The sequence below is a fragment of the Dama dama genome, chromosome 9, assembly GCF_033118175.1.
Source record: "Dama dama isolate Ldn47 chromosome 9, ASM3311817v1, whole genome shotgun sequence".
In the NCBI taxonomy this organism is placed as follows: Eukaryota; Metazoa; Chordata; class Mammalia; order Artiodactyla; family Cervidae; genus Dama; species Dama dama.
Genome location: NC_083689.1, coordinates 5,580,238 through 5,607,585, shown reverse-complemented (window position 1 = coordinate 5,607,585; position 27,348 = coordinate 5,580,238). Strand labels below are relative to the sequence as shown.

Here is a 27,348-nt window from a genome sequence, read left to right as displayed (position 1 = left end):
CTGACCGGTCTACAAGGAGATGATACCTAATTGTAGTTTTGATTTGCCTTTCTCTAATAATTAATGATGTTGAGCATCTTTTCATGTGCTTTTTGGCCATCTGTATGACATCATTGGAGAAATGTCTGTTTAGATCTTCCGCCCATTTTTGATTGGGTTTTTTGTGTTTTGACATGGAGCTGCATGAGTTGTTTGTATAGTTTGGAGATTAATCCCTTGTTGGTTGCTTCATTTGAAAATATTTTGTCACGTATTTTCATTTTATTTATGGTTTCCTTTGCTGTGTAGAAGCTTTTAAGTTTAATTAGGTTCCATTCGTTTATTTTTATTTTCATTACTTTAGGAATTAGAGCCAAAAAAATCTTGGTGCGATTTATGTTAGGGAGCGCTCTGCCTGTAATTTCCTCTAAGAGCTTTACAGTATCTGGCCTTACTAGGCTTACCAAAATGGCATTTAATCCATCTTGAGCTTAGTTTTGTGTATGGTGTTAGAGACTGTTCTAATTTCATTCATTTGCATGTAGCTGTCCAGTTTTCCCAGCCAGCATGTGAAAAGGTGCTTAACATCATTAGGCATTAGGGAAATACAAATCAAAACCACAATGAGATACCACTTCACATCAACAAAGATGGCCATAATCGACAACATGGAAAGTAGTAAGTGTTAGCAAGGATGTGAAGAAACTGGAACCCTTGTTCACTGCTCCTGGGGTTGTAAAATGGTCAGCTGCTATGGAAAACAGTTTGGTGCTTCCTCAGAAAGTTAACCACAGAACTACTATATGAAACAACAGTTCTATTCCTAGTTATACGCCTAAAAGGACTGAAAACAGGTACTCAAACAAATACTTGAATTCATGTACTTGAAAAACAAGTACATGAATGATCATAGCAGAATTATTCACAATAGTCAAAAGGTGTTAACCACCTAAAAAACCATAAACAAACTAAAGATGAATGGATAAATAATTGTGATACATATGTACAATGGAATATTATTAAACCATAAAAGCAATGAAGTACTGACACATGCTACAACACGGGTGAGCCTCAGGAAGTTGAGACCAGATACAAAAGGTCGCATACTTCAGGAGTCTTCTTTCATTTATATGAAATGTCCAGAATGGGTGCATCTGCAGAGCTGGACACGGACTAGAGCTGCTAGGGGTTAGAGGATGGCAGAGTTGGGAGCAGCTGCTTAAGGGGTTGGGGTTATATTTTGGGGTGATAAAAATGTTTTGTAACTAGACAGAGGTTGTGGTTACACAACCTTTGTAATTTACCATATTAGCAGACTAGAAAAGAAAAACCATGTGATCATCTCAAGGATGCCAAAAAATATCTGATAAAATTCAAAAGCCATTCCTGATTAAAACAAACAAACAAGCAAACAAAAAGTGCTCAGCCATCTAGGAAGAGAAAGGAAGTTTCCCAACTTGATAGAGGGTATCTATGAGAAACTTACAGCTCATATCATATCAAATGGTGAAAAACTGATGTGTTTCTTTTAAGATCAGGAAAGGCAAGAATGCCCACTCTTATTAATTCTATTCAACACTGTACTGGAAGTTTCACTAGTATAATGGGGTAAGATGAAATAAAAGGCAACTATAAAGTTTCCAGAAGAAAACATGGGAGAAAAATCTTTGTAACCTTGGGTTAGATAAAAGTTTCTTAAATACCAAAATGTAACTGAAAAGAAAAAATTGATAAAGTGGACTTCATCAAAACTAAAAGCTTCTGTTCCTCAAGAGACACTTTGAATGAACAAATGACAGTCATGTAATAAGGGGAAAATTTATAAATCACTTACTGATAAAGAACTTGTATCCAGAATATATGAGGAACTCTCAGAAAGTAATAAGAAAACAAACTTGAGTTTTAAATATGCAAAATATTTGAACAGACATTTTATCAAAGAAGACAAGACCACAGATGGCAAACAGGCATAAGAAAAGATGTCCAAATAATTAGCCATTAGGGAATGAAAACTGAAACTACCATGAGATCCCAATCTACATCTATTAGAACAGATACAATGAAAAAACTGACATACCAAATGTAACAAGGATGTCAAGTGAGTTGAATTTCCATACATTGAGTGGGAATCCTGGAGGCCAGCTTAGAATGTGGTCTACCACACAAACGAGCTGTGCAATATCAACAGGAATTCTGCTCACCAATGAGAAGGGAAAAACTACAGATACACATGGCAACATGGATATACTTTAAAATACTTATGCAGAGTAAAAGCAGCTAGACGGATATTCTGATTGTAGTGATGGTTTTATGAGTGTTTACATGTGCCATGGCTACCATGTCCGTTATGTTGTTGCTACTGTTCAGTCACTAAGTCGTGTCCAACTCTTTGCGACCCCATGGTCTGTAGCATGCCAGGCTCCTCTGTCCTCCACTGCCTCTCGGAGTTTGCTCAAATTCATGTCCACTGAGTCAGTGATGCTATCTAACCATCTCATCCTCTGCTGCCCTCTTCGCCTTTTGCTTTCAGTCTTGCCCAGTATCTGGATCTTTTCCAACGTGTTGGTTCTTTGCATCAGGTGGCCAAGCATCAGTCTCTAATGAATATTCAGGGTTGATTTCCTTTAGGACTGACTGGTTTGACCTCCTTGCTGTCCAAGGGACTCTCAAGAGTCTTCTCTAACACCACAGTTCGAAAGAACCAATTCTCTGGCGCTCAGTCTTCTTTGTGGACCAACTCTCACATCCATACATCACTACTGGAAAAACCATAGCTTTGACTATATGGACCTTTGTCGGTAGAGTGATATCTCTGCTTTTTTCTTTTTTTAAAAATAAGCTGTCTATGTTTGTCATAGCTTTCCTTCCAAGAAGCAAGTGCCTTTTAATTTCATGGCTGCAGTCACTGTCTGCAGTGATTTTTGAGCCCAAGAAAATAAAATCTTGTTCCCTTTCTATTCGCCATGAAGTGATGCGGCCAGATGCCATGATCTTAATTTTTTTAATGTTGAGTTTCAAGCCAGTTTTTTCACTCTCTTCTTTCACCCTCATCAAGAGGCTCTTTAGTTTGTCTTCACTTTCTGCCATTAGAGTGACATCATGTGCATATCTGAGGTTGTTGCTATATTTGCTAGCAATCTTGATTCCAGCTTGTGAGTCTTCTCATCGGCATTTCGCATGATGAACCCTGCATGTAGGTTAAACAAGCAGAGCAATAGTATACAGCCTTGTTGTACTCCTTCCCCAATTCTGAACCAGTCAGTTGTTCCATGTTCCATTCCAACTATTGCTTCTTGACTCTCAAACAGGTTTCTCAGGAGACAGGTAAAGGTTAGTTATACAGATGTTTAAAAAAAGAAGCTTATAAAATCTGATATTTGATACAGTTATTGGAAAACATTTATTAATAAGTTTTCAACTGTAATTTTTATGAAATTCAAATACATATTAGTTGCCTATGATGACACAATATTCAAACTGAGACATCCTATAAGCACAAATGCACATCTGATTTTAAAGATCATGTGAAAAAGGAATGTAAAACATACCACTGGTGATTTTATATTGATTACATATTAGAATGATAATATCTTGTCTATGTTTGGTTAAATAAAGTGTATCACTGATCTTAAATTCACCATTTTTAATGTGGCTACAAGAAAATTTCAAATATTCACAGAGCTCCATGATATTTCTACTGGACAGTGCTGCTCTAGCTCAAACTGCTCAGTTAGGCAAGTACGGGGGATAGAAAAAAACAAGTTCATTGACAATAGAAAGAAACAAGCAGCCAATTTCAGAACATGGGACACTTTATAGAACAAATGTCTCTTGTTTCTCTAAAATATCAATGGAATAAAGACCAAAAAATTCCTTAAAAAAACAAAAGATAGGGGAGGGAGATTATTTATAGAATAAAATAGAGAATAATAAAATAAAAGAGTTAAGAGTTACAACCTCCTTCACAGATCAGTGCCTTGTTGTGGCAAAGGAACTTGTGTAACTCAATGAAGCTATGAGCCATGACATGTAGGGCCACCCAAGACGGACAGGTCATAGTGGAGAGTTCTGACAAAATGTGATCCACTGGAAGAGGGAATGGCAAACCACCCCAGTATACTTGCCATGAGAACCTCATGAACTGTATAAAACAACAAAAAGATATGACAGTGAAAGGTGAATCCCCCAGGTCTGAAGGTGTCCAATATGCTACTGGGGAAGAGTAGAGAACTACTAATAGTCCCAGAAAGAATGAAGCATCTGGGTCAAAGCGTAAATGATGCTCAGTTGTGGATGTGTTTGGTGATGAAAGTAAAATCTGATGCTACAAAAAACAGAACTGCATAGGGACCTAGAATGTTAGGTCTATGAATCAAGGTAAACTGGACATGGTCAAGGAGGAGATGGTAAGAATAAACATTGACATCTTAGGAATCAGTGAACTCAAATGGACAGGAATGGGCAAATTTAACTCAGATGACCATCATATCCACTACTGTGGGCAAAAATCCCATAGAAGAAATGGAGTAGCCCTCATAACCAACAAAAGAGTCCAAAATGCAGTACTTGGGTGCAACGTCAAAAATGACAGAATGATCTTGGTTTGTTTCCAAGGCAAGCCTTTCAACATCACAGTAATCCAAGTCTACACCCCTACCACCGATGCCAAAGAAACTGAAGTTGATCAGTTCTATGAAAAACTAGAAGACCACCTAGAACTAACACCAAAAAGAGATGTTCTATTCATCACTGGGGACTGGAATGCAAAAGTAGGAAGTCAAGAGATACTTGGAATAATAGGCAAGTTTGGCCTTGGAGAACAGAATGAAGCAGGGCAAAGGCTAACTGAATTCTGCCAAGAGAATGCACTGGTCATAGCAAATACCCATTTTCAACAACACAAGAGACAATTTTACAAATGGACATCACCAAATGGCCAATACTGAAATCAAATTGGTTACATTCTTTGTAGCCAAAGATGGAGAAGCTGTATACATTCCGCAAAAACAAGAACCTGGAATGACTGTGGTTCAGATCATTACCTTCTCATAGCAAAATTCAGGCTTAAACTAAAGAAAGCAGGGAAAACCACTAGGCCAGCCAGATATGACTTAAATCAAATCCCCTATGCACATGCAGTGGAGGTAATGAATAGATTCAAGGTTTCTGTAAACACACTGTATAAACAGAGTGTCTGCAGAACTATGGATGGAGGTCCCTAATATTGTACAGGAAGCAGTGAACAAAACTATCCCAAAGAAAAAGAAAAGCAAAAAGGCAAAGCAATTACCTGAGGAGGCCTTACAAATAGCTAAAGAAAGAAGAGAAGCAAAAAACAAGGGAGAAAGGGAAAGGTATATCCAAGTAAACGCAGATTTCCAAAGAACAGCACGGAGAGACAAGAAGCCTTCTTCAATGAATAGTGTATAAAACTGGAAGAAAAAACAGAAGGGGAAAGACTAGAGGTCTCTTCAGGAAAACTGGAGATATCAAGGGAATATTTTGCTCAAAGATGGGCAAAATAAAGGACAGAAATGGTACAGACCTAGTAGATGCTGAAGAGATCAAGAAGAGATGGAAAGAATACACAGAAGAACTGTACAAAAAAGATCTAAATGAACCAGGTAACTACAATGGTGTGGTCAGTCACCCAGAGCCAGACATTCTGAAGCGTGAAGTCAAATGGGCCTTAGGAAGCGCTGCTGTTAATAAAACTAGTGGATGAGACGGAATTCCAGTAGAACTATTCAAAATCCTAAAGGAGGATGCCATCAAGGTGTTGCATTCACTATGTCAGCAAATCTGGAAGACCCAGCAGTGCCCATAGGACTGGAAAAGGTCAATTCTCATCCCAATTCCCAAGAAGGATAGTACTAAAGAATGTGCTAACCATCAAACAATTGCACTCATCTCTCATACTAGTAAGGTCATGCTTAAAATCTTGCATGCTAGGCTTCAGCATTATGTGAACCAAGAACTTCCAGACGTCCAAGCTGGGTTTAGAAAAGGAAGAGGAACCAGAGATCAAATTGCCAACATTCGCTGGATCATAGAGAAAGCTAGGGAATGCAGAAAAACATCTACCTATGTTTCATCAACTATGTAAAAGCCTTTGTGTGGATCATAATAAGCTGTGGGAAGCTCTTAAAGAGATGGGAATACCAGACCATCTCACCTGTCTCCTGAGAAACCTGTATGCAGGTCAAGAAGCAACAGTTAGAACCGTGTATGGAACTGACTGGTTCAAGATTGAGAAAGGAGTAGGACTGGTCTGTCTGCTATCACCCTGTTTGTTTAATCTATATACCGAGCACATCATGATAAATGCTGAGCTGGATGAGTTACAAGTGGGAATCAAGACAGGTAGGAGTAATATCAACAACCTCAGATATGAGGATGATACCAGTCAAATGGCAGAAAGTGAAGAGGAACTAAAGAGCCTCTTGATGAGGGTAAAGGAGGAGAGTGAAAGAGCTGGCTTAAAACTAAGTACTAAAAAAACTAAGATCATGGCATCCAGCCCCATTACTCATGGCAAGTAGAAGGGGAAAAGGTGGAAGCAGTGACAGATCTCCTTTTCTTGGGCTCTAAAATCACTGCAGATAGTGACTGCAGCCATGAAATCAGATGTCTGCTTCTTGGCAGAAAAGCTATAACAAACCTAGACAGTGTGTTGAAAAGCAGAGACATTACTCTGCTGACAAAGGTCCGTATAGTCAAGGCTACGATCTTCCCAGTGGTCAGGTATGGCTGTGAGAACTGGGCCATAAAGAAGGCAGAGCGCTAAAGAATTGATGCCTTTGAACTGTGGTGCTGGAGAAGATTCCTGAGAGTTCCTTGGACTACAAGATCAAACCAGTCAATCTTAAGGGGAATACTCTTTGGAAGAACCAATGCTGAAGCTGAAACTCCAGTATTCTGGTTATCTAATATGAACAGCTGACTCATTAAGTCTCTGATGTTGGGAAAGATTGAGGGCAGAAGGAGAAGAGGGTGTCAGATGATAAGATAGCTGGATGGCATCACCGAAGCAATGGACATGAACTTGGCAAACTCTGGGAGATGGTGAGGGACAGAGAGGCCTGGTGTGCTGCAGTCCATGGGGTCCCAAATAGTCAGACATGAGTGGATGACTGAACAACAACAACAACAAAGGGTTATAAAAATCAATGCAATGTGTGAAACTTGCTAGGATTCTGATTTGAACAAATGAACTATTAAAAAATTTTTGAAGTAATTAGATATCTGATTATGGAGTGGCTATTAGACAATAATCAGAAATTATTATTAATTTCATTACGTGTACCAATGGCATGCTGCTTATACATAAAATCCCTATCAGATGCATATCATAGTCACGACAGGGGAACTGATAGGGTGTCTTGCATTTGCTTTAAATATCTAATAGGATGGAAGTACAGATAAAGGAAGATGGGCTGTGAGCTAATAGTGTAGGAGCTAGGGGAGGAATGCATGCAATTCATGTTCATCCTATTCTTTACATGTTTTGAGAATTTCTGTAAGAAAAACATTTTACTACAGAGCTACAGTAATCAAAACAGTATGTTTGTTACTGGCGCAAAAAATATATATAGATCAGTGGAACAGGAAAGAGAGCCTAGAGTTAAACCCACCCACCTATGGTCACCTAATCTATGACAAAGGAGGCAAGAACATCAATGGAGAAAAGACAGTTTCTTTAATAAGTGGTGCTGGGAGAACTGGATAGTTACAATATAAAAGAATAAAATTAGAACAGTTTTCCACATCATACACAAAAAAAGACTCAAAATGGATTAAAGACCTAAATGTAAGGCCAGACACTGTAAAATTCTAAGAGGAAAACATAGACAGAATATTGTTCGGCATAAACTGCAGCAAGATTTTTTTGGATCCATCTCCTAGAGTAATGAAAATAAAACAAAAATAAACAAATAGGACATAATTAAAATTAAAAGCTTTTGCACAGCAAAGGAAACCGTAAACAACATTAAAAGACAACCCTCAGAATGGGAGAAAATATTTGCAAATGAAGCAACCCACAAGATCAATATCCAAAACACAGCTCATGCAGCTCATTATAAAAAAGACAAACAACCCAGTCAAAAAACGAGTAGATCTAAATAGTCATTTCTCCAAAGACAACATACAAATGGCCAACAAACACATGAAGAGATGCTCAGCATCATTAATCATTAGGGAAATGCAAATCAAAACTATAATGAGGTGTCATCTCATTGTAGACCAGTCAGAATGACCGTCATCAAAAAAACGTACAAACAGTAATTGCGAGAGGGTGCAGAGAAAAGGGAATCCTCCTATACTGTTGGTGGGAATGTAAATTGGTGCAGCCACTATGGAGAGCAATATGGAAGTTCCTTTAAAAAGGTAAAAACAGAGCTACCATATTGCTGGATCACAGAACTCTCACTCCTGGATATATATCCAGAGAAAACCATAATCTGAAAAGATACATACATGCAAATGTTCACTGCAGAACTACAGCCAGGCCATGGAAGCAGCCTAAAGGTCCACCAATGGAGAAATGGGTCAAGAACATGCGGTACATAATGGAGTATTACTCAGTCATAAGAAGAATGAAATGATGGCACGTGCAGCAACAGGGATGGATCCAGAGATGGTCATGCTGAGTGAAGTAAGTCAGACAGAGGAAGACAAGCACCATATCACTTATATACGGAATATCTAAGAAAAGGGTACAGATGAACTTGCCTACAAAACAGAGAGTTACAGATGCAGAAAACAAACTTACCAGGGCGTTAAGGGGAGTAGGGATAAACTAGGAGACTGGAACTGCCATAGACACACTACTATACATAAGATAGATCACTAATTAGGATCCACTGTATAGCACAGGGAACACTATGCAACATCTGTAACGGCCTATACAGAAAAAGAGCCTACAAAAGGAAATATGTGTGTGTGTTCATATACATATAATATATACATATGTAACTGGATTATATATAAATATATATGATTCACGTTGCTGAACACCTGAAACTGACACAACACTGTGAATCAGCTATACTCCAATAAAATTTTTTTAATAAAAGGAAAATCTGTGACGTCCTCCCTGAAAGTCCCAGGAGGCCCGGGTGCCATGTGACCTTGGGCTGCCCTCCCTGTCTGAGCCAAGGATGAAAATGGCCACAGGTAGGAATGAGGGGCTTCCTCATCATTCAATGAGGGCAATACCATTCATTGCATTTATCACATGCAATGTGCATCTGTCATTGACTCTGCTCATGAAATTGGTTACATACAGTGTGATAATCTAATTTGTTCCTTCTTCTTGCACTCACTGTTTGCAAAATATAAGCACATTTTCCCTGGCAAACATTTCAGAATTGCAACATGCAGACCCTTAAATTCCCTTTCATCATCCAAAGTGCTAATAGAATTTGGCTGCATTTACGCAGAAACATCTGTTTTCAAACCACAAGCCACTGGGGGCCTGCAATTCATATTCGGGGAGCAGCTGTCACACACACACTGTCATTTCAGGATCCTTAACCCTTTCCACAACTCCTCTTGCACATGTTCACACAGTCAAGTGGGCAATATTTTATTCTTAAGAGGTTTGTCAAAACGACCGGTTGTCAGAACTCCTGAGCTGGGGAGACATTTCCACCGTTAAACGTGAAGGAAATGGAAACTTCAACCATTTTCACCAAAATATGTTACAAATGGATTGCACCTCCCAGCCAGGGCTCTAGATTGTGGATAACCTTCTCTGAGAATCCGAGCCAGGCACATACCCCAGTCCACCTGCCCAGGTGGTGTCTAGGTGTGTGAGTGTGTAGGGTGACCTACCCTGCCCCTCAGAGACTGGGGTCCTCCCTCCTGACTCCTCTGGCTGGTTCTCCAGTGTTCTCGGTCTGCTCAGATTCACAGGGAAATTGGGCAATGGCTGGTCAAGAAGGCCGAGAGCCCTCCTGAGCTGTGCTCCCAGCCTTGTGCAGGATGGCAGACAAGGCTGACTCAGTGTCTGTCCTCAAGCGGCTCCTAGCCAAGAGGCAGAGAGCCAGCACTGAGCTCCCAGGGTCTCTCGAGCCAGGGGCCTTGACTCTTGCTTTCTTCCTCTCCTACCCGCCAGCCACATTTTGCCTGACTCCTGTTCGACCTTCCAGAGGACTGGAGGCATAGCCTCTCCCAGGCCTCTCTTGAGTTAACCCTGACTATGGTCCTCTCTCACCCAAGCATGATCTTGAGGACACTGCTGCCATTCAGCAGAGTCTGCTGCAGACCAGTACCCTGGTGGTCACCTGGTCTGATTAACTTCAGTTCAGTTCAGTCGCTCAGTCGTGTCCGACTCTTTGAGATCTCATGAGTCGCAGCACGCCAGGCCTCCTTGTCCATCACCAACTCCTGGAGTTTACTCAAACTCATGCCCATTGAGTCGGTGATGCCATCCAGCCATCTCATCCTCTGTCGTCCCCTTCTCCTCCTGCCCCCAATCCCTCCCAGCATCAGGGTCTTTTCCAATGAGTCAACTCTTCGCATGAGGTGGCCAAAGTACTGGAGCTTCAGCTTCAGCATCAGTCCTTCCAATGAACACCCAGGACTGATCTCCTTTAGGATGGACTGGTTGGATCTCCTTGCAGTCCAAGGGACTCTCAAGAGTCTTCTCCAACACCACAGTTCAAAAGCATCAAATTTTTGGCACTCAGCTTTCTTCACAGTCCAACTCTCACATCCACACATGACCACTGGAAAAACCATAGCCTTGACTGATTAACTTAGTGGTCTCCAAAGTGGGAATCGTGTCCTCACAGAGTGAGATGTCCCCAGAGTACAGACCAACATGAAAAGCATGGGATGAAAATATGAGAACTCCACTTAACATTTTAGCATTCATTTAAAGTGACATTGGTATGTAATGGTTGCTACATAAGAAGATTATCTATAACATATAAGTTAGAATCTATGTTAATAAATTAGATGCTTGGAGGCCCTCCACCAAGTTGGGTGGCAGAATGTTATCAACCTTTACCTCACCTGGGCCTTCCTCCCAATCTACCCAACTTTCATCATTCCTACTATTTGGAATTTTTAAAAAAATATCAAACTCATACAACTTAACAGCAAAAGCCAATCATTAAAAAAAAACAAACAATCTGACTTTAAAATGGGCATGTATACCTATGGCTGATTCATGTTGATGTATGGCAGAAACCAACACTATACTGTAAAGCAATTATCTTCCAATTATAAATAAATAAATTTTTTAGAAAGTAAAAAGAATGGGCTGAATATCTGAATATATATTTTTCTAAAGAAGACATACAGATGGTCAACAGTTACATGAAAAGATGCTGAACATTGCTAAATATAAGGGAAATGCAAATCAAATTCACAATAAGATATCACCCCACAACTGTTAGAGCGGCTATTATATATATATACATATATATATATATGAATAAGAAATAACAAGTTGGTGAGGAGGGGGAGAAAATGGAATGCTTGTGCACTACTGGTGGGAATGTGAATTGGTACAGTCACTTTAAAAAACAGCATGGAGTTTCCTTAAAAAAAAGAAAAATAGGAGCTTCCAGCTCAAGATGGCAGAGTAGAAGGACGTGTGCTCATTTCCTCCTGCAAGAGAACCAAAATTGCAACTAGCATTGACAGGAGAACAATGGAACCCACCAAAAAAGATATCTTACATCCAAAGAAAAAGAAGCTGCAACAAGATGGTAGGAGGGGCACGAACATGATAAAATCAAATCGCATACCTGCCAGGTGGGTAACCCACAGTCTGGAGAATAAGAATGCTGAAAAAGTTCTCTCACTGTTGTGAAGGTTCCAAGCCTCATGTCAGGCTTCTCAGACTGGGGATCTGACAAAGGGACTGGGAATCCCCAGGGAATCTGACTTTGAAGACCAGCAGGATTTGATTACAGGACTCCCACAGGACTGGGGAAACACAGACTCCACTGGTGCAGGGCACAAACAAAATCGTGTGCACTCCAAGATCCAGGGGAAAGGAGCAGTGAGCCCACAGGGGACTGAACCAGACCGGCCTGCTGCTGTTGGAGGGTTTCCTGTGGAGGTGAGGGTCGGCAGCGGCTCATCGTGGGGACAAGGACACTGGTGGCAGCAGTCCTGGAAGACGCCCTTAGTGTAAGCCTCTTAGAGGTCACCACTAACCCTACCTACAGCCCACAGACTCCAGGGCTGGGTCCCCTCAGGCCAAACAACTCACAGGGAGGGAGCACAACCCCACCCATCAGTGGATAATTGCATTAAAGTTTTACTGGGCATGGCCCTGCCCACCACAGCGAGACCCAGTTTTTCCCACCACCAGTCCCTCCCATCAGGAAGGGTACACAAGCCTCTTAGCCTCCTCCACCAGAAAGCAGACAGGAGAAGCAGGAAGAACCACAATCCCTCAGGGGCAAGAACAAAACCACATTACAGAAAGTTAACCAGGATGAAAAAGCAGAGGGGGTTTTGCCCCAGACGAAGGGGCAAGATAAAACCCTACAAAAACAACTAAATGAAGTGGGATAGGCAACCTTCCAGAAAAAGAATTCAGAAAAATAACCGTGAAGATGATTCAGGATCTCAGAAAAAGAACGGAGGCAAATGTTGAGAAGATGCAAAAAATGTTTACCAAACACCAGAAGAACTAAAGAACAAGCAGAAATGAAAAATACACTAGAAGGAATCAATAGCAGAATAACTGAGGCAGAAGAACAGATAAGTGACCTGGAGGACAGAATGGTGGAAATCATTGCTGCAGAACAGAATATAGAAAGAAGAATGGAATAAAATGCAAATAGCCTAAAAGACCTCTGGGACATTAAGGGCATCAACATTTGCATTATAGGCATCCCAGAAAAAGAAGGGAGAGAAAGGAACCAAGAAAATATTTGAAGAGAGAAGAGCTGAGAACTTCCCTAACATGGGAAAGGAAATAGTCAACCAAGTCCAGGGAGTGCAGAGAGTCCCAGAAAGGATAAACCCAAGGAGGAACACAGAGAGACACAGAGTAATCAAAGTGACGAAAATTAAAGATAAAGATAAAATATCAAAAGCAACAAGGGAAAAATGGCAAATAACATACAAGGGAACTCCTATCAGGTTGTCAGCTGATTTCTCAACAGAAACTTTACAACCCAGAAGGGAATGGCACCATATATTTAAGGTGATGAAAGAGAAGAACCTACAACCAGGAATACTCTACCCAGCAAGACTCGTTCAGATTTGATGGAGAGATCAAAAGCTTTCCAGAGAAGCAAAAATTTAAGAGAATTCAGCACCACCAAACCAGCTTTACAATAAATGCTAAAGGAACTTCTCTAGGCAGGAAACAAGAGAAGGAAAAGACCTACATAAAATAAACCTCAAACAATTAAGAAAATGTTAATAGGATTATACATATTATAACCACCTTAACTGTAAATGGATCAAATGCACCAACCAAAAGTAAGACTGGCATTTTCACTTACCACATCACTCTATTCAATCCCTCAAATTTTATCTAATTATTTCATATTATTAGGTTAATCACGCTTCCATTATGGCTTGCAATTCTAATTATCTGTTATTTTTTGTCTGGGTATTGATTGTGAAAACTGATAAACATCTTTTACTATTGTGATTATGTAATCAAGATTGCTGGGAGAAATATCAATAACCTCAGATATGCAGATGACACCACCTTTATGGCAGAAAGTGAAGAGGAACTAAAGAGCCTCTTGATGAAAGTGAAAAAGGAGAGTGAAAAAGCTGGCTTAAAACTTAACATTCAAAAAACTAAGATCGTGGCATTTGGTCCCATCATTTCATAGCAAATAGATGGGGAAACAATGGAAACAGTGACAGACTTAATTTTTTTGAGCTCCAAAATCACTGCAGATGGTGACTGCAGCCATAAAATTAAGACACCTGCCTTGGTCTTAGGCTAGCTAAGACCAGCCTAGATAGCATATTAAAAAGCAGAGACATCACTTTGCTGACAAAGGTCTGTATAGTCAAAGCTATGGTTTTTCCAGTAGTCATGTATGAATGTGAGAGTTTGACCATAAAGAAAGCTGAAGGCCGAAGAATTGATGCTTTTGAACTGTGGTGTTAGAGAAGACTCTTGAGAGTCCCTTGGACTGCAAGGAGATCAAACCAGTCAATCATAAAGGAAATCAGCCTGAATATTCATCGGAAGGACTGGTGCTGAAGCTGTAGCTCCAATACTTTGGCCACCTGATGGGAAGAACTGACTCATTGGAAAAGACCCTGATGCTGGGAAAGATTGAAGGCAGGAGAAGGGGATGACAGAGGATGAGATGGTTGGATGGCATCACCGACTCAATGGACATGAGTGTGAGCAAGCTCCAGGAGTTGGTGATGGACAGGGAAGCCTGGTGTGCTGCAGCTCATGGAGTTGCAAAGAGTCGGACACGACTGAGCAACTGAACTGAACTGACTGGAGTATTATTCACTTAATACAACTGTATCCTGATTAATCAACAGAAAATAACAGAATTCTGTATCATCAAAACTACCATTTAATAGAAAAACCTGTAATCATTTTTTAAAATCCAGATGCACAACAGAGTTATCTTAGAATTTTTTGAAAAAATACCAATGCCCAGGTACCTCCAGATATGTTTCTAATGAGCAGCCATGTTTAAAAATAACAGATTATATGAGGATCTTTTACTTTTATCTAGTTTGTTTCTCCTTTTCTATTTCCTATTCAGTGCTCCCATTTCATTAGTTTATGTTTTCCAATTTCTCCACATCTTCTTTTTTGTTGTTGTTCTTTCTTAAGCCTTTACCTAGTGGAAAAGGTTTTCTCTCTCTCTCATACAAACACACACACACACACACACACACACACACACCACACATATATTTTATACATACATACAGTATATATAATATATATATTTTAGAAAATTTATGAATTTTTGCCTAGCTAAAAAATTTATGACATTTTGATTCCATTTGTTTGACTTAGTATATGTAGAATGCTAGATTTCTAATTTATATTCACTCAAAACTTTAATATAGTTCCATGCTTTTTAGCATCTAGTATTAGTGCTAAAAGTCTAGACAATTTATCTTAGTGATTAAAAATATTTGCGAATGAGGCTTGAAACTTCTAAACCAATTCAGAGAATATAAAGAAATACTAAGTTGTAAAAAAAAAAAAAAAAAAAAACAGAAAACAACAACAGGAATTAGCAAGAGATACCTAAAGTTCAGCTTTTGTTCAAATTTCACAAAGTTTTATGCCACTGTCCATTATTCATTTTCATATCTTATTCAAGACTCCACTTTGTATTTAAATGCACTGAGTGGCTTCAGCTGTGTGAAATAAATTATGGTAAACTCTCTTCTCATTTTCATACTATTACAAATACTGTCTAATTTTTCTTGTTATGGCTTCTTAGAAACACCCATAATTTAATTTCCAAATACACGGGATTTTGTTTAAAGTATCTTTAATATTAATTTCTTATTTCAATGCTTTATTCTCTGCAAACACCCTCTGTTTTTTTTTCAGTCTAACTTATTGAGGCTTTTGACGCCTAACTTGAAGATCTCTCGGTAAATGTCATACTGCACTTAAAAATGTGTGGGTTATTTTCAAATACCTTCAATATTGATTTCTAGCATAATTCCATAGTGTTAAGAGTACTGACTCTGCATGATTTCAATATCTTTAGATCATGTAATTTTTGCACCTTGTTTTATGTCCCTGAATATGTTCTAGTGTTTCCTAATTTAGCATCTATGGGAACTTGAATAGAATTTGCATCATACTGTTGTGTGAGAATTGTATAAATCTTAATTATGTTGAAAAAAAGAAATAAACAAAAAGATATAAGCCATGAAAAAAAAAGACATCATGGGGAAAAAAGTTTTCCCTATCATAATAGGAACAAACGAGGTAAAATATTCATGAATAAACTTGACAAGGACCATGAAGAAAGCTTCAAAATGCTCCTGAAAGTGGTCTTGAACAAATAAAAAACTAAGGAATCTTCAATATAAAGGAAGACATTCCTTATTTTTGGACAAGATGACTCAACTTCATAAAAACATCAGTTATCCTGAAGTTATACATAAAGTTAACGTGATCCTAACAAAAGATATCAGCAACATGTTACAATAGCTAGGAAAACCCTGAAATAAAAGCAGTGGAATGAAGATTAGCCCTACCAGATATCAAAACATAATAAAGGGAATTGAGTTCAATCTCTTTCCTCTATTGCAACAGTTGTAGATACAGTCTTCCTTGCTGTTCACACAGACACACACAGACACATACAGTGTAACTCCTATATGTGGGACCAGCACAGGAAGGGATAAAGCTCTGTGACAGGCTAGAAACAGGTCCAACTGCATTTGGATATTTAGTATATGACACAAATGCATTTCAGATCACAAGACAAAAGATGGCCTTTAAAAAAAATGCTGGGGTAAACATTTGGAAAAAGATTAAATTGGATCTGTAAACTAAGCACAAAACCAAAAGACTATAGGAAACAGAGGTGAATTCCGTTACAGTTGGGTTGAGAAAAGCCTTTCTAACTAGGATTCAAAATCTAGATGCAATAAATGAAAAGAATGACTAAATTAATAGTCTCAGAACAGAAGCTTTTAATGGTAAAACTCAGTATGAACAAGTAAAAAGAACCTTGGGAGAAATAGTCGCAATTTAACAAAGATAAAGCACTAATATCTCTAATATGTATTTTAGACAAAATTTTAAATCCAAAGAAAATAACACCCTCAAATCCAAAAGGAAATGGACAAAATATTTGGACAGGCAATTTACAGAACAAAGATGATCAAATGACTCATGAACAAATGAAAAGCTGTCTAATTTCACTCCTAATAATAGAAATGTAAATCAAAATGTATTGAAGCACTATTTACTGGCTCTCAGATCCCTGAGAGTGTGGGGGAAATAGACACTGTCACAACTTGCTGGCAGGAGTGCGAAATTTGGGGAGAGGGAAATCAAGAATAGTTAACAAAATAAATATTTACTTACTCTTCCTTCTTGGAATCAATAATATGCCTCCACAAATACAAGCAACCTATGTGCAAGGTTATCTATTATTCCATTATTTTTAATAGCAAAGGCTTGTTAAAAAAAAAAACACCCCAAATGTCAATGAGTAAGATAGTTGAATAAGTACGGAACAGACTCAGAATGGAGTACGATGTGGATCTACAAAGGAATGAGGAGAGTCTCTATGAACCAGTAAAAAGATATTTCTAACTGAAAAAAGCAAGGCACAAAAAAGATGTATATATACTAACTTTTGTAATAATTTATAAGTGGTTTAACAAAAGAGACCTAGGAAGAATAAACCTGAAACTATTTCAAATACCATAGTATGGGGACAAGAAGAAAGAGACAGGAATGGGATTGAGACTGCAAATACAGCTTTTTTTTTTTTTTTTTAGTTTTGACCTTTGTACCATGTAAAACAAATGTTCAAAAATTAAATTATATCATAAAGGGGGAAAAAAACAAATTGTGTGCAAACAAATGAAACTAATGGTATATCAAATTGAGAACATATTTACATAGTGCTGACTTGACAGCCAAAGAAATCCTGACCTCGACCTGGTAGGTTTTGGTTGGTTTGGATGTAGTGATTCTGAAACTATTTTGACTATATTCTAGGGTTAAGCAAATTATTACTGAGAAATGGACTATTCCTGCCATATCAGTAAACAAAGGATGTCACAGTCATCAGCAATTGCAGCCAGCTTGAATGGTGAGCTGGTGAGCCCTGGGGGACCCCAGGAAAGAACAATACCTGCCATCAGCAGCCATCAGACTGCAGTCACTCCCCATGATGAGCCCGGAGGAAACTTGGGATTTGAAAACACAGGATACTAGCTGAGGAGCATATCAAAGGAATGATTTCAGTAAGCCCAGACTCTTGCATCTTCCCATACATAGAAAAGTGCTAGTTCCTTAACTTAAGATATCTGGTTTTCTTTAATTTACAGTAAACTTTTGACTTTAGACTATTTGCCCTCTGTTGCAAAACTTCTATATAACCTGGCTCCCCCTCTTGCCTCCTTGGAGCAGTTCTCTCAGAGTTACTTGAGATGCTGCCTCCTGGGCTTAAGTCCTGAATTTCCATCGAATAAAATATAACTCAACTTTTATATTGATATTTTTGGGGAACCAGGTTCTTACTGTAGGAGAAAGGAGATGAAACTATTAACTTTCAGTTTTAAAAAAGGAGTTCTTGGTTCAGTCCACTGAGGTGGTCTAGGGTCCATGACGCCACGGTAGCAATGAGCATTTCTAATGCTCAGAAACTGGTTTCTAACCCCCACCACAACCCCACTAAAAGACACCAAGACTTCTTGAGAAATGGCTGACTCTAGGCCTGGGTCAAAGTACAAGTTAGAGCTGGATTAGCTCAAAGACCTATGGGAACATATGAAAGGATGCAGAGATTGACCTGAACACCCAGTATCTCATCTCTACACATTCGGGGCAGGCACTCCTTCCCCTGCCAGGCACAGGGAGGTCTGAGATGGGCACCCAGAAGGACGCAGGAAGATGGTAGGGCTTCAGACCAAACTGGTTCTCCTGTCCACCACAGCTAACAACCCCACCACCTGCAGAGGACCATGCCCTTCTTGAGCCCCTGGCTCTGCCAGGATGGCAGACTCCACATCTGGCAGCCAACTGGCTATCCTTGAGAATCTCTGGCAGACTCCAACAGCCTCCTCCCTGCTCCCTCTCCTGCTCCTGATAGGGACATCACCTTAGGGACATCCTTTCAAAACTCGAAACCCTCCAGGGTCTGTCCATCACACCTGGAGGAAAGGTCAAACTCCACAGCTCACAAAACTGGCTCTGTTTCAGCTCCTCCCTCCTCCCACCTGTGCCTGCTTCAGGGGCCTTGTCCCCTTGGACCTTTTTTGTGGGAGTCACATCACAGTCGTGGTCAGCGGTCACGACTCAGACACATCCTCTTTGACCAGGGTAAGTCTCTTCTCACCCCCTCCCCAGTCTCCACCCTAGTTACTCTGTTTTATTTTTTTTCCTACCACTTAGCTCCTGCCATTACCTTGGCTTTTCTTTAGACGACTTATTCAGCTCCCCTCTCCCACATCTGCTTGTAAGCACTCCTCAGGGCCAGCAGCAGATGCACACAGGAGTTTAAGGAATGCAATGCTGCAGGCAAGTGAGGCAACAAACCCAGCGCTCTCCGGGTTACCTGGCACAGTGACAGCCTTTTGGAACCAGTCCTACCATGGTTGAAACTCCAACTTTGCCACTTGATGGTCCTGAGACCTTGAAGAAGTCCTGTGACTGCTCTAAGCCTCAGTAACTTCACCTGAGACGGAGTCACAGCACCTGCCCTACAAGCAAATCTTCCCAGGACACTTCTCTGACTCCTGAGACTCCGCAGAACACCTGCCTCAGAGAACCAGGAGACAGGGGCAAGGGACAAGGGGTGACCCCTCCATACCCCAAGCTGGCTTGTCTGTCTTTTCAGCATTGCTCCCCTGGAGCAATGAGCCCGGGGAAGGGGCAGGAGCCTCCCCTGGCCTCTTCCCCTTCAGGCCTCCCAATCCCCACGTGGACACAGAGTGGAGCGGACTCCAGGTTCCCTGGCCCTGCCCACCATCACCAGTGAGGAACACACCCAGAACCCGAGGCTGACCCCACTTGCCCCTGCAGGCTCTCTCGCATCGATCCTTTCCTCAATCCTATCCCAGCTTTAGAGGTGACAACACCCTCTTCTCCCACAAGGCCCTTTGTCATCTTCACAAGCAGTCAGTCGGCAGGTCAACCTTCCTGTTCCCATTTCACAGTCCGGGAAAACTGAGGTCTCGTGTTGGAGAGGCTTTGGGCCCAGGCTGGCTTTTCCTGCCGCTCGAGCAGCTGAGGAATCTTGCTCCTCGCGCCAAGGCGAGTGGCGGTGCACGCGCAGCAGAGTGAGTCACGAGCCCCGGCGGCCGCGGGTGCGCCCTCCGCCGGTCTCCTCCTGGCGCCCACCCCGCGCACGCACCCGCGCCCCGCAGCCCCTTCCGCCTCCCACCGTCCCTGCCGGGAAGGGCGCACACTTCGGCGAGCCGGGGCTCCCCGGCCCCGCCAGCCGGCCGGCCACGCGCACTGTCACCCACGCGCGCCTGTGCCCTGGGTCAGCCCGCGAGTCCCCGCGCGGAGGCCCGGACACCTGCCGGCCCGCGGGCTCGCAGCCGCGCCTCTCCGCGTCGAGTCCCGCCGCCGCCGCCCCCGCCCGCAGCGCCGCGCCCCGCCCGGCCGCGCCCCGACTCACCGGCTCCCGGCGCGCCCCGTGTCGGAGCTCGGCCCATGGGCAGAGCCCGCCGCTCCCGCTGAGCCGCGGCGCCGCGGCCCCTGCCGGCCGCCCGCCGCCCGCCGCGCGCGGCCGGGGGCGCAGCCCGCCTCACTCCGGCGGCCGGCCCTAGAGCGGCGCGGCGCGGCGCCCCCTCGCGGCCGCACGGGGAAGGCTGGGCGCGCAGAGCTCCGGGTGGGGCTGCGAGGGACCCTGCCGCCGGGCTCCCTTCCCGCTCCCTTCTGAGGCCACCCATCCCGGAGGCGTCCCCGCTCACCCGGCCTCTGCTCTGCTGCGGGCCTCGGGGTCCAGGCCGTAAGTCCAGCCCTGCATTCAGGACCCTCCGCCGTGACTCGCCTCCCACCCCCTGGAGGTGGGAGTCGCTACGAGCATCAGATGCCACCCTCCACGTCAGGGCCCTGCTGGACTCTGCAGCTGAACTGGCCCCTCCCCGCTACCGACTCTCTCACCTGGAAAACCCCTGAGAGCCTAAAATCCGGGGCACCTCCTTTTCTGGCCGCTGCTCTGGACTCTCCTCCTGTGATGGCCGCTGATCTGTGGTGTGTCTGTGCCCCCTGTCTGGTGGGCATCAAAGGATGGGGAAGACTGCTCATCACCCTCCAAGCGTCTTCTGTCGCGGAGGTGGTCCTAGGAACTGGCCCACGGGGCGGGTGGCTCACCACTCTGAAGACACTGAGCTGCTAGGAGGATAACCGGTTGCTATTTCACTTTTAGAATGGGGGGAGGGAGCCTGAACGAGCTCGGGTGACCTTCCTCAGCTGGCTCCAGCTGGACATTAAAAAGTGTCCTGGTTTGTCCCAGCGTAAAAGTCAGGATATCTGTCCTTTGCTTCAGTCAGGACCTACCTAAGGAGATGGGGCAGGTTACCCAACCCAACTAGCTCTAGCAAAAATAATTTAGTGGCTTATGAAGCATTAAAAGCCAAGATATCCTGCTTTCAGGAATAGTTAGGTCCAGACACTTAGACATTATGAATAGGAATCCAGCTTTCCCTTCTCCTAGGCCTGCTCTGTCTGGGTTGACACTGTCAGAAAGAGCACACCTGCCTGATACTCCCTGGAAACCGCAGAACTGCCACACAGGCTCCGAAGAGGTGGGCTCTGGCCATTTCCAAAGTCCTGAAGAATGAGGATTACAGGCCTAGGTGTTGCCTCCCTGGAACCAAAGGTGAAGTAGCCGTTGTGCTCAGCCTGAAGATGGAGTAGGGAACTACTCCAGCAAGCGCCAATGGCTATTTGTAGAAGACTAAACAAATAAAAACAGCAATGGTTGTATCTTGTACAGTTGGCAAAACTGAGGCCTGGAGACAGAAGGCATCTGTCTGGGGCACATAGGTGTACTAGGGCAGGTGAGTTGGATGGGCTGGGCAGGGAGGCAGCAGAGCTTTATGACAAGGCTAGGGCCAGAGGCTGGTCCCAGTGAGGGTCATGCCTGAGACCGGTGTCAACAGCCTGGCCGTGGTGAAGACAAAGGCAAAACAGGAAGGTTGGGGGAGAGTCCCAGCATATAGATTCGCCTTGGGGCTTAGGTACTAAGACCAGTCCTGAGGCCAGTGAATCTTCTTGGATTCTCACCCCATGTCCGGAGCCCTCAGGTCAGGCCCTGCATGCCTGCTGGAGGCATGCTGGGGTTCTCAGGAGAGAGGGCTGCATGAGAAAACTCGGAAGGGCGAGCCCGCTCACCTGTGACTCGCTAGGGCCTGAGTAGCACTTCAGGGCCCCCCCTCACAGAGTGCAGCTCAAAGGAGAAGGGCAGGTCTCTCCCCAGCCCACCCTGTCTGTGAGCAAAGACTTGGGGACCACTGAGGAGCTGTTGTCATGCTGGGTGGAGTGGCTGGGCTGCTGGAAGTCAGGGCAGTGCTTGGTGGAGGAACTGAAACCCCAGGGTGGACTTGCCGGTGGCCACCCCACATGTCTCAAGCTATTGTGAGACATGTGAGTGAGCAGGACTCTTCCTGTGACAGGGAAGAAGACTGTGCCTCCTGATGCCTCCTGCAGCCTCTCTCGCTGTCCCTGAGGTCAAGGCTGTGTTGAAGGTACAGCTCACAGGCCTTGAACAACCTTGAGGCCAGCAGGGAGTTCCGCTCCGAGTTGTCCCCAGCTTGCGGACACTGGCTGCAGGAGCCGTGCCTGGACCCTGGGAGAAGACTGGGCCACCCTAGGCCCCATGTTTCCCCAGCGCCTCCCTAGCCCGCCTCATCCATCAAGTCCCTGTGACCTGCCCTTCTCCAGCCTATCTTCTCACTCCAGTCCTTGCCCAGGGACTAGTCCCAGACTGTCTGGTGCCGGGACGGAGGGTGAATGCCCCGGGGAGATCTCGGCTCAGTCTCCTCGGCCTGAGCCCTGCCCTGAGACACGCCTCTGTGGATATTTCCTGAGGACCTGTGTGCGCCGGGCGCAGTGCTGGATGCTGGGATCCCGCGGGGAGCAGGACACGTGGTTCTTGCTGCCTCAGAGCCCACTGTTTAGAGAGAGGAGACTGAAGACTAATCCTACACACAAAAGGATAATAAAAACAAGCATTTCAGAGAATGCTAAGTGCCATGAAGCCACCAATACAAGGTGAGGTGGTAGAGTGTGTTCGGGCCTACTTTAGATGGGGGGGCTCAGGAAAGGCCTCTCTGCACACAGGGGGTCTGGGCTGAGACCTGAAGGAGGAGCCAGCCCTACAGGGTCTGTGAGAAGATGGTCCTTGCTAGAGAGGGTGGCAGGAGCAGTGACCCTGTGGCCAGCACGCATTCCTCTTTTGTGACAAAGAGAGGAGGCAGGTGCACCTGGAGGAGAGGGTGGGGGGAGGGTATGGAGGCCCTGGTGTAAGCAGTCGGGGCCAGGCTGGGCCTCCCGGTGGGCAAGGAGCTGGGACTCTGTTCTCTGGGTGTGGCCCAGGGCAGGCTCCACCCCAACCCCATGAGTAGCCCCCTCGAGCAGGAGGCTTGCTGGCTGTGACACCCAGAAGGCCTTTCCCAGCACCCCCGGTGCCTGCTTTGGCCATCCATGGTCCAGATGGCATCTCCCAGATACATCTGACTCTGGGACCACCTGAGTGTGTCCTATCTGCCCAGCCCTGGGATGGTAGGGAGGAGATGGCAGGCAGGCGGCATCTGAGAAGCACACGCCCTGGTCTGGGGCAGAGGCTGGGGGCGTGGGTGATGGTAAGATGCGGAGAAGGTGGGAGAAGTCAGAGGCAGCTGGGTGTGGCCAGGGTGGATGGGGGACTTGCTGAGATTGTGGGGCCAGAGAGGTACGGGGGTGCCATCTGGAGGCCGTGGGACTTGCGGTTGCAAAGTCTGCTGTGGGCCTTCATGAGGTGGAGGAAGGCGAGCCTGTGGTCCCCCCTGCGGCAGACACGCAGTGCTGCAGCCTGCGAGGGCCTTGCAGCGTGCCTGCCCCAGTGCTGGCCCACGTGCAGCGGGGGACTCAGGAACCAGATCACACCAAGCGGGCTGCCAAGTGCTGTCACCGTAAAGTCAGGGAACAGCAAGGACAACTTCAGCCTCTGGCCCGTGCCTTTTATTAGTGAAACTCCTAACTCGCCCACTCTTGGATCTGCTGAAAACTCATCGTTTCTCACTGCCCCGGAGGTCAGCGCTGTCCCCGGTATTGCTGTATCCTGTGTCGGTGCTGGAGCCTGTGTTGAGAATACAGTACAGCAGGTGCTGCGGTCACCGCCTCCGGCAGCTCCTTGAGCTGAGCGGGTCTGGTGAACATGCTCCACAGTTAGGATGAGAGCCCCAGGTGAGGCTGATGCAGGCAGAAGATGGATCACACTTCGAGAAACGCTAATTACAAGGGGGTACAGGGTGGACCCTCCCATCTGTGATGGGCAAAATAATGGCCCCCAGAGATGCCCAGGGCCTAAACCCCAGAACCAGTGAATATGTGACCTTCCATGGTAAAAGGAACTTTGCAGGTGTGACTTTGAGCTGGGGATTACCTCGACCCAGGATCACCCTGGATCATCAGGGTGAGCCCCATGTAATCAGTGGGTGCTTGAAAGCAGAAGAGGGGGAAGAAGAGTCAGGGAGAGAGAAGTGAGTGTGGAAGCAGGGTCAGAGAGATGCTGGCTACTCTGCTAGTTCTGAGTGTGCGGCAAGGGGCCACGAGCCAGAGATGTGGGAGGCCTCTGCTGGTTGTAAAAGGCAAGAAACGAATTCTCCCCTAGAGCCTGTAGAGGACCCAATCTTGCTGACACCTGTTTTAAGCCCAGTGAGACCCATGGGAGACTTCTGACCTACAGAACTGTACGTGAATGCACCTGCATGTAGCTCAGCTGGTAAAGAATCTGCCTGCAATGCCGGAGATGTGGGTTCGAACCCTGGTTTGGGAAGATCCCCTTGAGAAGGGAAAGGCTGCCCACTCCAGTATTCTGGCCTGGAGAATTCCATGGGCTATATAGTCCATGGGGTCACAAAGAGTTGGACACGACTGAGCAACTTTCACTTGTTTTGAACCAGTAAGTTTGTGGTAATTTGTGATAGTGGTAATGGGAAACTCAGACACTGTTCCACAAAAGAGGCTCAGAGCAGGCAGGCAACTTATGGAGGTGGCAGCGCAAACTGGGGGCCCAAACCCCGCAGGCTTCCCATTAACTGCCCTAGGGGCACAGTAGGAGGCAGGGAGGTCAGGATCAAGCTGCTGCCCTCGAAGGGCCCACACTGGGGCAGAGTGGATACATATTGGGCCTTCCTTGGGAGCTCATTTACAGCACAGATGACCAAGACTTTGGACTCAGAGGGTCTGTGTGGGGACCCGGGAATCTGCATCACAGCATCAGAATGGTTTTGTCATTATTCAGTTGCTCAGTCGTGTCCAACTCTGTGACCCAGTGGACTGCAGCACATCAGGCTTCCCTGTCCTTCACTATCTCCCAGAGTTTGCTCAAACTCATGTCCATTGAATCAGTGATGCCATCCAACCATCTCATCCTCTGTTGTCCCCTTCTCCTCCTGCCTTCAATCTTTCCCAGCGTTAGGGTCTTTTTTAATGAGTCAGCTCTTCACATCAGGTGGCCTAAGTATTGGAGCTTCAGCTTCAGCACCAGTCCTTCCAATGAATATTCAGGATTGATTTCCTTTAGGATGGACTGGTTGGATCTCCTTGCAGTCCAAGGGACTCTCAAGAGTCTTCTCCAGCACCATGGCTTGAAAGCGTCAGTTCTTCGGTGCTCAGCATTCTTTATGGTCCACCTCTCACATACATACTCTTCCATACATGACTGCTGGAAAAACCATAGCTTTGACTATACAGATCTTTGTCTGCAAAGCGATGTCTCTGCTTTTTAATATGCTGTCTAGGTTGGTCATAACTTTTCTTCCAAGGAGCAAGCATCTTTTCATTTCATGTCTGCAGTCACTGTTCACAGTGATTTTGGAGCTCAAGGAAATAAAAATCTGTCACTGTTTCCATTTTTTCTCCATCTATTTGCCATGAGGTGATGGGACTGGATGCCATGATCTTAGTCTTTTGAATGTTGAACTTTAAGCCAGCTTTTTCACTCTCCTCTTTCACCTTCATTAAGAAGCTCTTTAGTTCCTCTTTGCTTTCTGCCATAAGGGTGGTGTCATCTGCATATCTGAGGCTATTGATATTTCTCCTGGCAATCTTGATTCCATCTTGAGCTTCATCCAGCCTGGCATTTCTTATGATGTACTCTGCATATAAGTTAAATGAGCAGGGTGACAGTATACCACCCTGACGTACTCCTTTCCCAATTTGGAACCAGTCCATTGTTCCATGTCTGCTTCAAACTGTTGCTTCTTGACCTGCATACAGGTTTCTCAGGAGACAGGTAAAGTGGTCTGGTATTCCCATCTCTTTAAGGACTTTCCATAGTTTGTTGTAATCCACACAAAGGTGTTAGCAGTCAATGAAGCAGATGTTTTTTTTTTTTTTTTTTGGAATTCTCTTGCTTCTTCTATGGTCAAATGGATGTGGTCAAAATGGTTTACTGACCTTCAATTGTTTAGACTCTACCAGCAGGATAAAAACACAGAAAGTGGTTTTAGGGCAGCCAAATATCCTAAATGTGATGCTGGCAACCTTGATCATGTAAAAGTGTGTGTGAGCAATGTGGCAATGGGAGCCCAGGTTTGGCACTCGTCTGGTCAAGTGGGACCCCTGGAGGCTGCCACAGAGGCAGGGACATGTGGCTGAGGCTACAGTGTAGCAGGCTCAGTCTAGGGAGAGGTTCAGGCTCGGCGGTGGCTGGACCAGAGTGGAAGCCAGGAGCATCACGGCCACTGCTGACCCGTCTGCTGGAGATGAAGCCAGCAGGACTGGAGACTCCTCTGCTCAGGCAGCCTCTTGTCCTCAGTCGTCAGCTCAGCTGGATTAACCATTTGTGTCTTATTAATGGGACACAGGAGCCTCTCAGCAGGCGTTTGTTGAAAAATGATGGCATTGCAGGGGAAGCGGGGACAGAGATGGTCCTGGAAGTGGGGGCTCCGGGGAAGCATCTTGGCCCAGATGAGGACTCCCAACATAGTTCTGCAGAAGGATGCGTTTTGATTTTGTTGCAGAGGTGTCAGTGCGTCCTTGGGGAGTGGGGCTTTTTGCCTCCAGCTAGCTGCTGGGCTGTTTCTAGACCAGGGGACTGGGAAGAGACTTGGCCAGGTTGCCTGCCTGAGCTCAGCCACAAGCCCCACCTCCTCCCATTGTCACCGTCATGACCACGCTAGTTTCTCCTGGTCTGATGGTCCAAGGTGGTCTCTCATGGCTCTTGTACCCTCTGTTAGCTCAGCCATGCACATTTGACCATTTGATGTCTCCTGCTCTTCTCAAAATAAGCTTTGCCACTCCCCAAAGGAAGTTTGTTTCTATTCAGTTTTCTGGGAGTTTAAAAACTAAACAAAAATACGTTATTTATTGAAACAATTGTGTTGAGTCACCCTTGAATTTGGAAATAAACAACACAATCTTGGAATCAGCTAGCATCCATTAAAAGAGCATAATCTTGATATGTGTTTATCCAATTTTGGAATCAAGATTAATCCAGCCTAAACTTGAGTTGGGTGGCTTTGAAAAGC

At 44.6% G+C, this 27,348-nt stretch overlaps 1 protein-coding gene across 4 annotated transcripts in view; it reads right to left on the bottom strand.

The window, feature by feature from the left end:
• RASGEF1C (RasGEF domain family member 1C) overlaps positions 1 to 20,334 on the bottom strand; it is a 113,044-nt gene extending 92,710 nt beyond the window's left edge. For all 4 annotated transcript variants that reach the window (XR_009694010.1, XM_061149623.1, XM_061149624.1 and 1 more), the window contains exon 1: positions 20,286 to 20,334. The gene's annotated coding sequence lies outside the window, so the exon portion shown is untranslated. The remainder of the gene's footprint in view (positions 1 to 20,285) is intronic.
• Positions 20,335 to 27,348: the final 7,014 nt, after the last annotated feature.